We start from the raw sequence: 17,386 nt of genomic DNA on the forward strand, positions 1-17,386 counted from the left end.
TACAGTGGCTACTACAACGAGACAATCTGAGATAAGAGAAGATGAAATGCATCACCACACTAGTGGTACAGCTGACTTCAAACTGATCATAGATGTTCAATTGCGTTATTTAGGGACCTTGTACCTGGAGTGGGTTTTCAGCTCTCCACCCTCAAGTATCACACCTGATTCTGAATGCATATATCCTTCTCATTTCTGGGAAGCTCACAAAGGAGGCTCCCAAGATGTAAGATGACTACATGAAATAGTGGCAAGAGCATCACTGGGACAAGCCAGTCCTATTGTGGTGCAGGACGACCAACAAGGCTCTAACTGTATTAATACGGGAATCTCTTTGGAGATTGGCGTTTCTGCAACCCGCCTCTGAGGTCTCACTTCTTCAGACAATAGCCCCCAAGGAGGACTACTCTAGGAGCTGACAAAAACATTTTGGCCTTCCTTTGGTGTCAGGCTGACATTGGGAGATTATAACATGTGGCGAATATCTATCTGGAGTGTGGTTGCTACGATTCCTTTAAGGTCTAATCCTGACTATGCTGGTACTATGGACCCAAGATTCAAGTGTCTCTTAATATTTGGCTGCATCCCCCTAATTAGTGAATTCTGGTGAAGGAGGATGTGAATCTGGTCATTTCTGCATCAGCTGCTGGTTTTCACCGGGCTGCAAAGAGGTTTACAATGCAAATATGTGTTTTTGTCGAGAGTGGTTCTGGTGTTCCACCCCCACCTCCCTCCCTCTCAGATCAAATATGTCTGTATTGACTAGTAGGCAGATACACCCTAAAAAGAGGATAGAGGGCTCATTGCAACTATTGGTACTCTCCTTTGGTAAGAAAGGTACCACATAAATATTTGGGGGCATTCTGTCTGGCATAGGGTGTCTATAGTCCATCCTTTTGATTTGACTCTGAAAATACTGAAGGTTCCCATTAGAACCAGGAAGCTCACAAAATGGTGCTATATCCCACAAGATCCTGGATGTTAAGGTAAAAGTGTGTGGATGTCTTTGTGCCACAAATTAGCCCACACTTAGCACTGGGCCATAAAGCTTGAAAAATATGTGTCTGGCATAGGACTTTTACAGTCTAACAATATCTCTTAATTTGAACTCAGACAGCATGTTAAGATCCAGGAACTTTGGAAAAAAATATAGAAAGTACTTTCCATGACATAGGAATGGAAAAAGACTTCCTGAACAAAACTCCAGTAGCTCACGATCTTAAACAGTCACTCAACCAATGGGATCACATGAAGCTGAATAGTTTCTTTACAGACAAGCATACAATAAGCAAAGCCAATAGATTACCCACAGAATGGGAGAAAATATTTGCGGATTATAAAACTGACAGAGGACAAATCTCTAGAATCTACAAAGAACTCAAAAACCTAAGCAGTAAAAAGTCAAACACCCCACTCACAAAATGGGGCAGAGAGATAAACAGGCAGTTCACAGAGGAAGAAATACAAATGGCAAACACACACTTAAGAAAATGTTCATCATCCCTAATCATCAGGGAAATGCAAATTAAAACAACTATGAGATTCCACCTTACCTCGGTAAGGATAGAAAACACCAAAAAATCAAATGAATATAAATGCTGGAGAGGGTGTGGAGAATTAGGAACACTCATCCACTGTTGGTGGGAATGTAAGATGGTATAATCATTTTGGAAAGCAATATGGAGACTGCTGAAAAAGCTGACTATAGAGATACCAACAGATCCAGTTATTCCCTTAGTGGGCATCTACCCTAAAACCTTCCAACCACAGGCCAGAGAGATTTGCTCAACCATGTTTGTAGCAGCTCAATTTGTAATAGTTAAGAGCTGGAATCAACCCAGATGTCCATCACTAGAAGAATGGATAACTAAGATGTGGTGTATCTAAACAATGGAATTCTATACAGCAGTAAGAAAAAAATGACACAATGAAATTTGAGGTAAAATTGTTGAACCTGGAACAGATCATTCTCAGTGAACATACCCAATCACAGAAAGAAACTCGCCACATAGTCTCACTCATCTACAACACCTAACCTAAATCTACCCAAGATGCCTTACATACTCAGCAAGCATCTCGTGGACTAGACAATAGGATGGGTGGGGAAGGAGGAGAGGGCAAGCAAGGAGTGGGAAACACAAATCTAGGCCCAAACAGCAGTGGTATCATAAAATTCTACATACATATTTGGCAGACCAAATGGCTGAACCTTCACCAGGCCCTTAGAGGGAACACCTGAGCCACAAGACACTGGAGAAGGTATGATGAAGACTGACCTTAATCTTCTACAGCTTCTCTCTCTCTCTCTCTCTCTCTCTCTCTCTCTCCCCTCTCTCTAACTCTTTGATATTAGTTATCTTTTTCCTCCTTTTCTTAGTGGGCACTGACCTGTACCTCCCAGTACCAGCATGTGGCTCTCATCCACAATGAGCTTTTGATCAGAGAGACCTACAAGATTTCCTAAAAGAAAGACAGATTTCTGTCAGAGTACTTGATGACCTAACAAAGGTTAGTGCTAAGACCCTACTGCTGAAGACACCTTATGTGGTTGACACATAAAATGGAATGGCATGGCTGGAAGCTGGAAGAGAGTCAGTCCCCAGACAGTCAGTGCATCTAGTGCCAGAAGGTACTACATGGGCGACTGGCGGAAAATGACCAATATCTGTCCAAGCAACTCATGGTCTAACCTATTTAGCAGGAAATAATATGTTGTGATGCTCACACAGTGCAATAGTGGCACACAGCCACGGTGGGAAACCAACTGCTCTTGATTTGGCTAACTGATCCCCTTAGTGGTGCGGGACCCATAGCTGGAGCCAGGAAACAAGTCAGAACCATATCCGTACATAAGCCCACTCTCCATTATCAAGGTACCTCATTTGTCTGGTGCTAACTTACTCTCCATTGGAGAATCTGCTTCTCTTTTTCAGATAGATGTAGATCCTAAGGAGAGAGCCACCCCATCATACCTCAAAAGGGCCCCAGCTGAAACTAAGAACAATTGGCGAAACAAGCAAGGGTGCTGTTTTCTTGGTGAACCAGGTACCTGCACAAGGGTGAAGAAGATCAACACAGAGAAAAATCAACTCCTACCAAATCAGATATCCAGAGACCCCCCAGGCCTCCAACACTTCATCACTGAAGCAGACCAAAAATGAATCCAACATGGCTTAGGGTAATTTTGCAGAAGAGGGTCAGAAAGAATGTCAGAGCCACATGTTGGGTCATGATATGCAGAGACATTTATCCTACCCATAACTGTGGGCTATAACTCCATAATTCATGGCCCATATACCTCAACAAGGAGGGGCCAGGGGGAGGGGGTAGGATATAGATGAGCCTAACAATGGTACCAAATTGACTGTATTTTCTGAGTACAAAACTAATTTTAAAAAAAGACCCAGGTCATACGCAAATCTATAAATGTAATACATTACATAAACGGGTTGAAGGACAAAAATCACATGATCATCTCATTAGATGCAGAGAAAGCATTTGACAAAATCCAACATCCCTTCATGATAAAAGTCCTACAGAGACTGGGAATAGAAGGAACATATCTCAATATAATAAAGGCTATTTATGACAAGCCTACAGCCAACATATTACTAAATGGGGAAAAACTGGAAGCTTTTCCACTAAAATCAGGAACAAGACAAGGGTGTCCACTGTCCCCACTTCTATTTAATATAGTTTTGGAAGTCTTAGCCATAGCAATAAGGCAAGAGACACACATAAAAGGGATACAAATTGGAAAGGAAGAAATCAAGTTATCATTATTTGCAGATGACATGATTCTATACATAAAGGACCCTAGAGACTCTACTAGCAAGCTATTAGAGCTGATCAAAACCTACAGCAGGGGCTGGAGAGATGGCTTAGCGGTTAAGCGCTTGCCTGTGAAGCCTAAGGACCCCGGTTCAAGGCTCGATTCCCCAGGACCCACGTTAGCCAGATGCACAAGGGGGCGCACACGCATCTGGAGTTTGTTTGCAGTGGCTGGAGGCCCTGGCGCGTCCATTCTCTCCCTGTCTCCCTCTCTCTCTCTCTCTCTCTCTCTCTCTCTCTCTCTCTCTCTCTCTTTCTGCCGCTCTCAACTAAATAAATAAAAAAATTAAAAAAAAAAAAAAAAAAAAAAAAACCTACAGCAATGTAGCAGGATACAAAATAAATGCACAGAAATCAGTAGCCTTCATATATGCTAACAACAAACACACAGAGGATGAAATCAGAGAATTACTCCCATTCACAATTGCATCAAAAAAAAATAAAATACCTTGGAATAAACCTAACCAAGGAAGTAAAGAATCTATACAATGAGAACTTTAAAACACTCAAGCGAGAAATTGCAGAAGACACTAGAAAGTGGAGAAACATCCCTTGTTCCTGGCTTGGAAGAATCAATATCGTGAAAATGGCAATCTTACCTAAAGCAATCTACACATTTAATGCAATCCCTATCAAAATTCCAAAGGCTTTCTTCATGGAAATAGAAAAAACAATCCAAAAATTCATTTGGAATCACAAAAAACCTCGAATATCTAAAATAATACTGAGCAACAAAAAAGAGGCTGGTGGTATCACCATACCTGATTTTAACCTATACTACAGAGCCATAGTAACAAAAACAGCATGGTACTGGCACAAAAACAGACATGTAGATCAGTGGAACAGAATAGAGGACCCAGATGTAAGCCCAAGTAGCTATAGCCACCTGATATTCGATAAAAATGCCAAAAATACTCATTGGAGAAGAGACAGCCTCTTCAGCAAATGGTGTTTTGAAAACTGGATAAATATCTGCAGAAGAATGAAAATAGATTCTTCTCTCTCGCCATGCACAAGAATTAAGTCCAAATGGATTAAAGACCTTAACATCAGACCGGAAACTTTGAAACTGCTAGAGGAAAAAGTAGGGGAAACCCTTCAACATATTGGTCTTGGCAAAGACTTTCTGAATACAACCCCAATTGCTCAGGCAATAAAACCACAGATTAACCACTGGGACCTATTGAAATTACAAAGATTTTGTACCGCAAAGGACACAGTGAAAAAAGCAAAGAGGCAACCTACAGAATGGGAAAAAATCTTCGCCAGCTATATATCCGATAGAGGATTAATATCTAGGATATACAAAGAACTCAAAAAGTTAAATAATAAGGAATCAAACAAGCCAGTCAAAAAATGGGCTATGGAGCTAAATAGAGAGTTTTCAAAGGAAGAAATACGAATGGCATATAAGCATCTAAAAAAATGTTCTACGTCACTAGTCATCAGGGAAATGCAGATTAAAACTACATTGAGATTCCATCTCACTCCTGTCAGATTGGCCACCATCATGAAAACAAATGATCATAAATGTTGGCGGGGATGTGGAAAAAGAAGAACCCTTCTACACTGCTGGTGGGAATGCAGTCTGGTCCAGCCATTGTGGAAAACAGTGTGGAGGTTCCTAAAACAGCTAAAGATTGATCTACCATATGACCCAGCTATAACACTCCTAGGCATATATCCAAAGGACTCATCTCATTTCCTTAGAAGTACGTGCTCAACCATGTTTATTGCTGCTCAATGTATAATAGCTGGGAAATGGAACCAGCCTAGATGTCCCTCAACAGATGAGTGGATAATGAAGATGTGGTACATTTATACAATGGAGTTCTACTCAGCGGTAAAGAAAAATGAAGTTATGAAATTTGCAGAAAAATGGATGGACCTGGAAAGGATTATACTAAGTCAGGTAACCCAGGCCCAGAAAGCCAAGCGCCACATGTTCTCTCTCATATGTGGATCCTAGCTACAGATGACTGGGCTTCTGCGTGAGAATGAAAATACTTAGTAGCAGAGGCCAGTAAGTTGAAAAGGAGACATAAAGGGTGGAGAAAGGAAGGGAGGAGGATACTTAATAGGTTGATATTGTATATATGTAATTACAATGATTGTAATGGGGAGGTAATATGATGGAGAATGGAATTTCAAACGGGAAAGTGTGGGGGTGGGGAGGGAGGGAATTACCATGGGATATATTTTATAATCATGAAAAATGTTAATAAAAATTAAAAAAAAAAAAAAAGACCCAGGAACTTCATAAAATGGTGCTAAGGGGTCTGGAATGATGGCTTAGTGGTTAAGGTGTTTTCTGGGAAAACCTGAGGATCCAGGTGTGATGCCCTAGTACCCACATAAGCCATATGCACAAAGTGCCACCTGCATCTGCAGTGTGTTTGCAGTGACTAGCAGTACTGGCCTGCCCATTTTTACTAACCCTATCTGCCTATTTCTCTTTCTCTCTCCTTCCCTCAACTAAATAAGTGAAATATTTTTGAAAACTTGCACTACAGCCCCCAAGATCCCTGATGTGGATGTGTAATGGTTCTAAAGAGCTCATTCCCCTCAACAGAGCAGGTTTAGACCAGCATAGAGAGTTCTCCATTGTTCTCCTACCTTATCTGCCTGGGTGCTATTGTATCTGATTTACCAATATAAACCCACACAGCTTTGAAAACTCACATGGATGTATGCTTTCAAAAAATCACTTTCTGGGGCTGGAGAGATGGCTTAGCAGTTAAGCGCTTGCCTGTGAAGCCTAAGGACCCCGGTTCGAGGCTCAGTTCCCCAGGTCCCACGTTAGCCAGATGCACAAGGGGGCGCACGCATCTGGAGTTCATTTGCAGAGGCTGGAAGCCCTGGCGCGCCCATTCCCTCTCTCTCCCTCTATCTGTCTTCTCTCTGTGTCTGTCGCTCTCAAATAAATAAATAAATAAATAATCACTTTCTGAAACTTTTGCTCCCCAGTGAAGCCAACATGTAGAAAATGATATTTTAAGTAACTTAGCCATGTAAGTAATAGGGGGAAACACCATAGGTGTCATGTTACATTGAAAGGGAGGGGCCACACTTTCCCTACCAAGCACCTCACATTGGTCACATAAGTGACACTGACCTTCATTATCTGGGAAGAATAAAGACATGGATTGTTTCTGGTCTCTCTGGAGACAGAGCTTAAAGGGCACCTTCTAGGTATATGTAGTGTATAGGTCATGTACCTGGATCTCATAAGGGACACTCCTCTAGCCATCCAGTACCATCTGGAAGAGATGAAGAACAGAAACAGGAACTTGGAATCTGAGGGTCACCCAGAGAGGCCTCCTGCCTCATCTTTGTGGCTTGGACGTCTCCTAGGACCCTAGGATCAAGGGAATGTGGAGATGGCTGTGCCAGTCTTTAGGTGTTTTCCAGAAGAAGAAGAACTCCAATGAGGAAGTGCAGCAGAGGCAGCTCACAAGTACCTTCCTGTGGAAGTCTCCTTGTCCTCCTCTCAGGAGTGTCCTGATCAAGGCTTTCCTGTGTCCTGAGGCTCCCAGGGGCAGGAACCTGGAAAAGGGGTAGCTGCTATCTTGAGTACATGTCTGGGGGAAAGAGTCTCCGAGTCCCCAAGAGTGTAGGCCATGGAGAAGCCCCCTAGACTATGCTGAGAAGCAGCTGCCATCTGAAATGCCTGTCATGTAGAAAGGTGTCCCTCAGACGCTAAGAGATAAGCCACCATTGATTTGATTTGATCTCAAAACTCTCTGTATGAGCCAAAAAATACCTTTGTGTACTTGCAGGAGAACTAGAACACTATACACGGAGTGTGAAGGTGACCTTCTTCCCCATGCACATAAGTACAAGAAGGCAAGAGGTCGAGTCACAGGGAAGGGTCCAAGAGGAAAGCAGGTGCCTCAAAACAGTACTCACCTGATATGCACATGCAGAATAGAAGACAACTTTGGATACAAGGTCTGATATCTGCACAGACCTTGTAGTGCTCTGCCTGAGGGGATCTACCAGAGTCTAGACAAGCTGCTGCACACTTGCTGGTGATGATGAGGAAGGTATGTAGCAGCAAGAGTGGGAGATTAAACAGGCTTCCTAGGCAACCTCCATGATGAAACTACATTTGCATTCCTGCATGGGCAGGTCACCCTAGCCATTTCATATATATATATACATACATATATATATTCTATATATTTTAGTAAATACACACACACACACACACATATATATGTACATATATATATATGTATATGCATATATGAATGAATTTTGTGGGTCTTTCCCTTCAAGAACAACAATATGATTCTGGCATTGTGCTACATACCTATAGTCCCAGGTAGATGTAAGGCAGAGGGTTGAGAGTCATGTGAAACCTATGGTTCAAGAACAGTCTGGGTAACGTGATGGGAATCTGACTCATAAAGAAAAAATAAATAAAACACAATGGTCAATAAAATAATCTATGAGTGTACTTTGTGTGCTTTGAGGGTGATAGAAGGTATTCTGAAGCAAAAATATAAATTTAAGTCAACTTTTTTTGGGGGGAAAGTCAATGAGAAGTGTTAGTGAAATTACCCATTACTACAAAAGAACTCAAAGCTTGATATACAGGAATAGCTGCTATTCACAAAACTTGTTAGATTTTATTTGAGAAATAACAGGGCTAGACTCACACTCATGACTAAATACAGTGTAATTGATATGAGAATTTCTTGTTATAGACATGCTTTTTAGCTAACATCGGGATGACATCACTTAGTTCAAATTCCTTCTTCGGATGCATCTCTTCACTCTAGCATGAACTGGATTGAATTTTAAATGTTTGCCATTTCTTGCTCTTGCTGTTTCAGAAAAGTAGATAATAGATAATAAACAAGATTAATTTTATGTATCTCATACATATATCATCAAATTGTATCTTCTCATGCTTACATTATTTGAATCTTTCCAATGGGAAGCATAACTTACAGTTTTCGTCATCTACTTTGGCAACATAGTCAAACTTTCTTTAAGTCCATTTAGACTATAAGTAAGTTGATTCATAATATTCTTTTCCAACTCATCCAAATCCTAAAATACAAAAGTCTACTTCAGTATAAAATACAATTTTTCATCTTGGGTTCTTTACAGTAAAATTAATTTTTAGGGGCTGAATTGATGGCTTAGTGGTTAAAGCACTTACCTGGGAAGTCTAAAGACCCAGGTCCAATACCCCAATACCCATATTAGCCAGATGCACAAGGTGGCACATGCATTTGGAGTTCATGTGCAGTGCCTGGAGGCCCTGTTGCACCCATTCTCTCTCCTATCTCAAAATAAGACAAACAAAATTTTAATTTTCAAAAGTGAGAAACTGGGCTGGAGAGATGGCTTAGCGGTTAAGCGCTTGCTTGTGAAGCTTAAGGAATACCCATTCCCTCTCTCTCTCTCCCTCTCCCTCTCCCTCTCTCTCTCTCTCTCTCTCTCTGCCTCTTTCTCTCTCTGTCTTTATCAAAAATTTAAAAAGTGAGAAGCTTTTATTAAATTCATATAGCAATATTTCAGTTGTTCCATCCTCATATATAATATAGTTATCTTTATCATAACTTCCTGTATTACTACCCATTCTTCTTCCACCAGCTAGGTTTCCTCTTACTTTCACAACATTTCTTTTTGTGAGACAAGCACAACAGATGCCTTTTTTACGGAAGAGAGCTAAAGTGTGAGAGAGAGTGTGTGTGAGTATAAGAGACAGAACTAGTGCACTAGGGCCTCTAGCCACTGCAGTCAAACTCCAGATGTGTACGTCCATTTGTGTGCATGTGCAACCTTGAACACTCGTGTCACCTTGTGTGTCTGGCTTACATGGAACCTGGAGAGTCAAACATGAGTTGTTAGGCTTTGCAAGCAAGTACTGTAACTTCTAAGCCACTCTAGCCATACTTTTACATCTTTTTAAATGACCAAATAATGGTCATTAATTATGTCAAGTTGAAAAATTTCTTAATATTATGTATGACTGAAGTTCCTACATAATGAATGACAATATAACAGATATAAATCAAATGTAATAATAGAAGGTATAAAACTTGAATAATTTCTCCGTTGAAATACTAATTTTAATAAATTGTTAAGGTCAAGACAGGGAATCAAAGCAGGTATAGTTCTCAACATGCAAAGTTCTCTAGCAACTCAGGTTCAAGGATCAAGAGTTTCAGGCCATCCTAGGCAATACAGTGATACCCTGTATTAAATAAAAGAAAAGGAAAAAAAGTCTAGATACAAAAGGCTATAATATATCACCACCAAATAAAAACTTGTACTATTTTAGCAATTTACTTTGTGGTTATGTTAAAACCTACTTGTAACAGTCAATATCATATTAATCCCTGAAAGAAGAAAATAATCTGTAGTAGATCTTTTTTATGTTATGAACATATATGGTATATTCAAGTATTTTCATTTGAAGACAGGTTCCATTAAATAGCCCATGGTAACCTCCAACTTCCTATCATCCTGTCTCAGTCTCCCCCGAATTGATACTATGAACATGTGCCATGACCCAGTGAAAACCTTACATTTTGAATCTTCAATATTCATTCAATATATAGTTATCCTACTGCATTCTATAAAACACGTCCTATGGTGAATGCTATGGAGACACTAAAATGATAAACTGCAACCGAAATATTTTCCAGCATGGAGAAACATTGAAAGAAAAATAACTCTAATCTTTATACTGGGAATTCATGTAACTATAACTACAAAATAAAAAGTTGGAACTAATGCCAGTTTAATTGGAAAACAGTTAAGATTTCAATTAAGAAAAGGACACAGAAATAATCTATAGTTAAGAGTCTTACCACAACATCATAGTACACAGATAGTAGGTTCAGGGAAAGCTTTTGTGCAGGGAGGTATAATAGAAAAATGCAACTTAAACATTAAAAGCAATTTAATGCCCTAAATACCCAAGAACCTAGATTCTCACTGTTGCCACACAGTGGACTGAATGATCAGCAACCTCAACTCCTGCACCCATATCTTGCCTACCAAGATGGACTGATACATTGAGTAGTAAACTAAGATAAACCCTTCCTTCCTTATAGTATTTGGTCAAGGAATTGAGAAAGTAATTCAATACTGCCAACTGCTGAATGATTTCCTAGAAAAAAAGAAATATTTTAGAAAGGTAATAGGCATGCCTGTGTAGGATGTAAGGTAGAACTGATCACATAGAGTTCTCACTGTACAAAGGGTGGTGAAAATTTAATAGTACAGGAAAGAATGAAGTAGGTAAGTAACAGTAATACTTAAAAGAAATAACAAATAATTATAGATGTAAAGCTTATACAATCTTATAAAAACTGAATGTTAAAGATAAAGGATTGGTGGAGTCAAAAATCTAATCAAGGTGACCCAGCTATAGCACTCCTAGGCATATATCCTAAGGACTAATCTCATTTCCTTAGAAGTACGTGCTCAACCATGTTTATTGCTGCTCAATTTATAATAGATGGGAAATGGAACCAGCCTAGATGTCCCTAACTGATGAGTGGATAATGAAGATGTGGCACATTTATACAATGGAGTTCTACTCAGCGGTAAAGAAAAATGAAGTTATGAAATTTGCAGAAAAATGGATGGACCTGGAAAGGATTATACTAAGTGAGGTAACCCAGGCCCAGAAAACCAAGTGCCACATGTTCTCTCTCATATGTGGATCCTAGCTGCAGATGAATGGGCTTCTGCGTGAGAAGGAAAATACTTAGTAGCAGAGGCCAGTAAGGTAAAAAGGAGACATAAAGGGAAGAGAAAGGAAGGGAGGAGGGTACTTAATAGGTTGATATTATATATATGTAAGTACAATGATTGTGATGGGGAAGTAATATGATGGAAAATGGAATTTCAAACGGGAAAGTGTGAGGGTGGGGAGGGAGGGAATTACCATGGGATATTTTTTTATAATCATGGAAAATGTTAATAAAAATTTAAAATTTAAAAAAAAGTAATAAAGTTACACTTTACACATTGCAAAAAAAATTGAAAATTAGGGCTGGAAGCCGGGCGTGGTGGCGCACGCCTTTAATCCCAGCACTCGGGAGGCAGAGGTAGGAGGATCGCTGAGAGTTCGAGGCCACCCTGAGACTACATAGTGAATTCCAGGTCAGCCTGAGCCAGAGTGAGACCCTAACTCGAAAAACCAAAAAAAAAAAAAAAAAAAAAAAAAGAAAGAAAGAAAATTAGGGCTGGAGAGATGGCTTAGCGGTTAAGCACTTGCCTGTGAAGCCTAAGGACCCCGGTTCGAGGCTCGGTTCCCCAGGTCCCACGTTAGCCAAATGCACAAGGGGGCGCACGCGTCTGGACTTCGTTTGCAGAGGCTGGAAGCCCTGGCGCGCCCATTCTCTCTCTCTCCCTCTATCTGTCTTTCTCTCTGTGTCTGTTGCTCTCAAATAAATAAATTTTAAAAAAAAATTGAAAATTAAAATAAATAAATGAAAAAAAAATCTAATCAAGGTGGACTTCCAGGTAAGATGGCAGCATAGAAGCCATGCCAAACCAGCCTAGGAAGGGATTTAAGTGAAACCACAGAAAACACACTCTTCTTCTGAAAAGTGAAGGAGTATTAGGTTATTCTTAGACAGAGTGGAGAAGCAGGAGAGACTAAGATCCACCAGAAAGGACGAAAATAGCCAGAATTCCAGTGAGGTACTTGCGGCCTGCTGATCTGCGTGATTAGCAAACCCACACAGCACCATACCACCAGGGGTGACAAGCAGCAGGAGAAGCAGAGACCAAACAAGGGGATATTTCAACCTCATCAGCCTTCTTGCAAAGTCAAGAAATCTAAAGGAAATTCAGCTGAGATCAACTAAGGAGCTACTGAAAGGGACAAAGGCAGATCTGTGTGAGCAACTCCAGGAGTCTGCACTCCCCATCCACCAACCATCAGGACCACGAAGATTCAGCATTCAGCCCCCAGTGGCAGTGCAGCCAGCACAGCTGATCAGAACTCCAGCTCCCCAGCACAACATGAAGGGATTGAGGTGGGCACTCAGCATTGGTGTGCTTGGAAGCCACCCCAAAAGGTAACAAGGCTGACTGACAAAAAAAATAAATAAACAAGTACATAGGCCTGCACTGAAGGCACTAATCTCTCCATGTCAGGGCAGGTTATGGGTTATATATTCTTGGTTGGCTTCCCCAATTTCAAATAAGCTAAATTTGGGGGTGGACTATTGTTACCTTTGATGCTTTCAGATTTATAGGGCCTTTTTTTCTTTTTCTTCTGTCATTATTGGTGGCAGGGTCTGATTCAGATCCAGGCTGACCTGGAACTCAATTCCAAACAGAAATCTCTACCTCCCAAGTGACAAGATTAAGGGTGTTGAACAACACACACTCTTAGGGATTTGGGCTTTATAAGATTATCTGTTTGTTTTAATGACCACAGTTGCCTACTCTTTGCTGGTTTTCATTGAGTATGTATATTACCCAGTTGAAGTTTAGAATTTACCAGTAAATTGTTCCACCCAGTCCACTAGAATACCTGCTTAGCAAGCAAATTCAACACCTAGGATTACTTCTGTGGCTGGATTGGTGTACAAGAGCTACACCTGGCACCTTAAACTCTTATCCTGAAAGTATATAAAGGCAGATCACCACATCTAAGAACACTGCACATTAGTAGAAAATCCAAGCATCAAATCAATTCAGGATGCAAAATTCACTACATTATAATACAAGAAACACAAAGAATCAAGACAATACAGTCCCACCAAAAATTTTAAATCCATCAAAAATTATCACTAATAACACTGTTTTAGATGAAATGCCTGACAAAGATTTCAAAACCTGATTGTATCTATACTCCAAGAAATCAAAGAAGAAAACAAAGGAAATAAAGGAGAAAACAAACTCCTGAAAGAGAACATAGGAAAGCAGATTGAGTAAGGAAATAGAAATACTGAAGAAAAACCAGGCTAAAATTCTATCTCTGAAGAACATAGTCAGTCAAATAAAAAACTCTGTGGAAAGTTTCACCATCAGAATGGATGAAGGTAAGAATAGAATATCTAAACTAGAAGACCAGATGGCAGATTTAATACAGTCGAACAAAGAGAAAGACAAGCTAATAGGAAGGTATGAATGGGAATTTCAATATTTCAAGAACTCAAAATACAGAACAATAAGAAATCAAACAACTCAAATAAAATGGGAATTGGAACTAAATAGTGAGTTCTCACCAAAACAGATACAAATAGCATATAAACATCTTAAAAAAGTTCTACATCCTTAGCCATTAGGGAAATGTAAATTAAGTCTACTTTAGATATCACCTCACTCCTATCAGAATGGCCATCATCAAGAAAACAAATGACAATAAATGCTGGAGTATATGTGGAAAAATAGGAACCCTGTAAATTGCTCCACCCAGACCATTAGAATACTTGAACAGCAGGCAAGCTCAACACCTAGCATTATGTCTACAGTTGGATTAGAGTATAAGAGCCATACTTGTCACCTTAAACAGAGGATTAATTTCCAAAATATACAAAGAACACAAAAAAGAAAACAAGAAGAAATCAAACAATCCAATTAGAATATGGGCTATGGAACTAAATAAAGAATTCTAAAGGAAGAAATACAGTTGGCATACAAACCTCTAAAACAATGTTCTACTTCCTTAGCCATAAGGGGAATGCAAATGAAAACTACTTTGACATTCCATCTCTCTCCTTTCAGAATGGCCGTCATCAAGGAAGCAAAAGACAATACATGATGGAGAAGATGCGATAAAAGGGGAACCCTTCTACACTGTTGGTTGGAATGTACTCCAGTATAGCCATTGTGGAAATCACTGTGGAGGTTCTTGAGACAGATAAAAGTAGATTTGCCATATGATCCAGCTATAGCACTCCTGGGCATATATCCTAAGGACTCTTCTCACTACCTTAGAGATATTTGCACAACCATGCTTATTGTTGCTCTATTCATAATAGCTAGGAAATGATACCAGCCTAGATGTCCCTCAATAGACACATGGATAATAAAGATGTGGTACATTTATACAATGGAAATCTATTCAGCAGTAAAGAAAAATGAAAGCATGAAATTTGCAAGGAAATGGATGGACCTGAAAAGGATTATACTAAGTGAGGTAACCCAAGACCAGAAAGCCAATCATCACATATTCTCTCTCATATATGTAGATATTTGCTACAAATATATAGACCTTTGTGTTAGCTGGAACCAAAAATTGGTACCAGAGGCAAGTAAGCTAGCAAAAGGATATAAGTGAGGGAGGAGTGGGAGGGACTTAAGGAGATGGTGTTGCATATATGTAAGTAGAAGAATAGATTGCATGGATGGCAAAGGCCTAAGTGAGGTCAGGGGAAGAGATTGTGTAAAAGAAGGGCAGGGGTAGGTTCAAGCAAAATTCAAGATATTCTGAATAAGATATATGAAAACTTACTTTTTTGTGTAATGGCACATCCAGAAGCCATAAATTGTTACCAGAAAATTTTCAGTGCCAGGGATAGGATACCTTCAGTAGCTGTTGGCCAGGAAGGTCCCTGATGCCTCTAAAACATTACAGGCTATTGCCAAGGCCCTTGGTTTCCCTTGAGAAAGAGATGGTAAGACACTACTGCTGAAGACTTCACATGCCTGAGCAACAAAGTCACTGATAAATCAAGCTGGTGTTGAGTAGAAATCCTACTCCCTGTAGTCCATCCAACTGAAAGCTCGATAAAGCTGCACTACATACAGACTTATGAGAGACAGAAGTCATCAGTGATGAATACAGTGGACAATGGAAGCCTCAAGTTTGGCCAGACAGGCCAAATGACTGAACAAGTGCAGTAGTGGCATGTCTGCTCTGGGGGAAACCAACTGCTCTCTAATTGGACTGAAGGCCCACTCTATGGGAGGGAATACATGCCTGGTACTGAAAACCTAATCAAAAGCCTATATATCAGGGTAGGTCATGAGCAACAGGGGTATAAAGCCTGCACTTGTCTGCATAAATGCATATATTATTCTCACTAATATGGTTGTGTTCATTTAAATCATTTACTGTCCTTGGAAATATTTATTTTAAAATTATTATTTATGGCCTTTTTACTAACACACATACATATCATTATTACTTCTATAACTACATTTAAAAATTTTGGGATATTTTTATTTATTTGAGAGTGACAGACATAGAGAGAAAGAGGCATACAGAGAGAGAATGGGCATGCCAGGGCCTCCAACCACAGCAAATGAACTCCAGATGCATGCGCTCCCTTGTGCATCTGGCTTATGTGGATCCTGGGGAACTGAGCCTCAAACCGAGGTCCTTAGGCTTCACAGGCAAGCGCTTAACTCCTAAGTATCTCTCCACCCCCCTACATTTTTTCTTCATGTTATTTGAGAGAGAGGCAGACAGAGAGAGAATGGGTATACCAGGGCCTCTAGCCCTTTCAAAGGAACTCTAGATGCAGTCAACAACTTGCACACCTGGTAGGCTTCACCGCCAAGCACCTTAACCACTAAGCCATCACTCCATTCCATAAATCTACATTTTTTATTTTATAGCTCTCTTTCACATTGAAAGTTTTATTTTATGACTATAAATTCTAATATCAATTTAATTTTGCCACTTCACTAAATTAATGCGCTAACATAACAGAAACCCATTTTTGGTACATATGAAAACTCCAGATAGAGAGTTTAACAGATAAATTGAGTACTTTCAATACATTACTTCTTACTTAATAAGCATAGGACATGCACATAACAAGGGCACAGAAATTATCTACAGAATCCTATCATTAGTTAAACAGAGAATAATCACTGCCATGTAAATAAAATCTAGATTTCATGTAGGAAAATTTCATTTCTATGTACAATTTCTAACGTTCCATCTCCTGCCTTCATCATTTATCACAAATTTATTACTAAGCTCCAGATATAGTTGCCACTTCAGCCAGAAACAACTTAAAATGAAAAGCACTTAACTTTTTAAATATTTAATGAAAATATTTCCCCATAATCTTTATTTTGCTTTTTTTTTGTTCATTTTTTATTTATTTATTTGAGAGCGACAGACACAGAGAGAAAGACAGATAGAAGGAGAGAGAGAGAATGGGCGCGCCAGGGCTTCCAGCCTCTGCAAACGAACTCCAGACGCGTGCGCCCCCTTGTGCATCTGGCTAACGTGGGACCTGAGGAACCGAACCTCGAACCGGGGTCCTTAGGCTTCACAGGCAAGCGCTTAACCGCTAAGCCATTTCTCCAGCCCTTTATTTTGCTTTTTGATGTAAGGTTTCACTGTAGCCCATGCTGACATGGAATTCTCTATGTAGTCTCAGGGTGGCCTTGAACTCACAGCGATCCTCCTACCTCTGCCACCACAGTGCTGGGATTAACTGTGCCACCACACCCAGCCCCATAATCTTTTGTTTGTGTGTGTGTGTGTGTGTGTGTGTGTGTGTGTGTGTGTGTGTGTGTTTTACAAGGTAGGGTCTCACGCAGGTCCAGGCTGACCTGGAATTAACTCTGTAGTCTCAGGGTGGCCTCAAACTCTCAGCGATCC

Source organism: Jaculus jaculus, chromosome X, assembly GCF_020740685.1.
Source record: "Jaculus jaculus isolate mJacJac1 chromosome X, mJacJac1.mat.Y.cur, whole genome shotgun sequence".
Lineage (NCBI taxonomy): Eukaryota > Metazoa > Chordata > Mammalia > Rodentia > Dipodidae > Jaculus > Jaculus jaculus.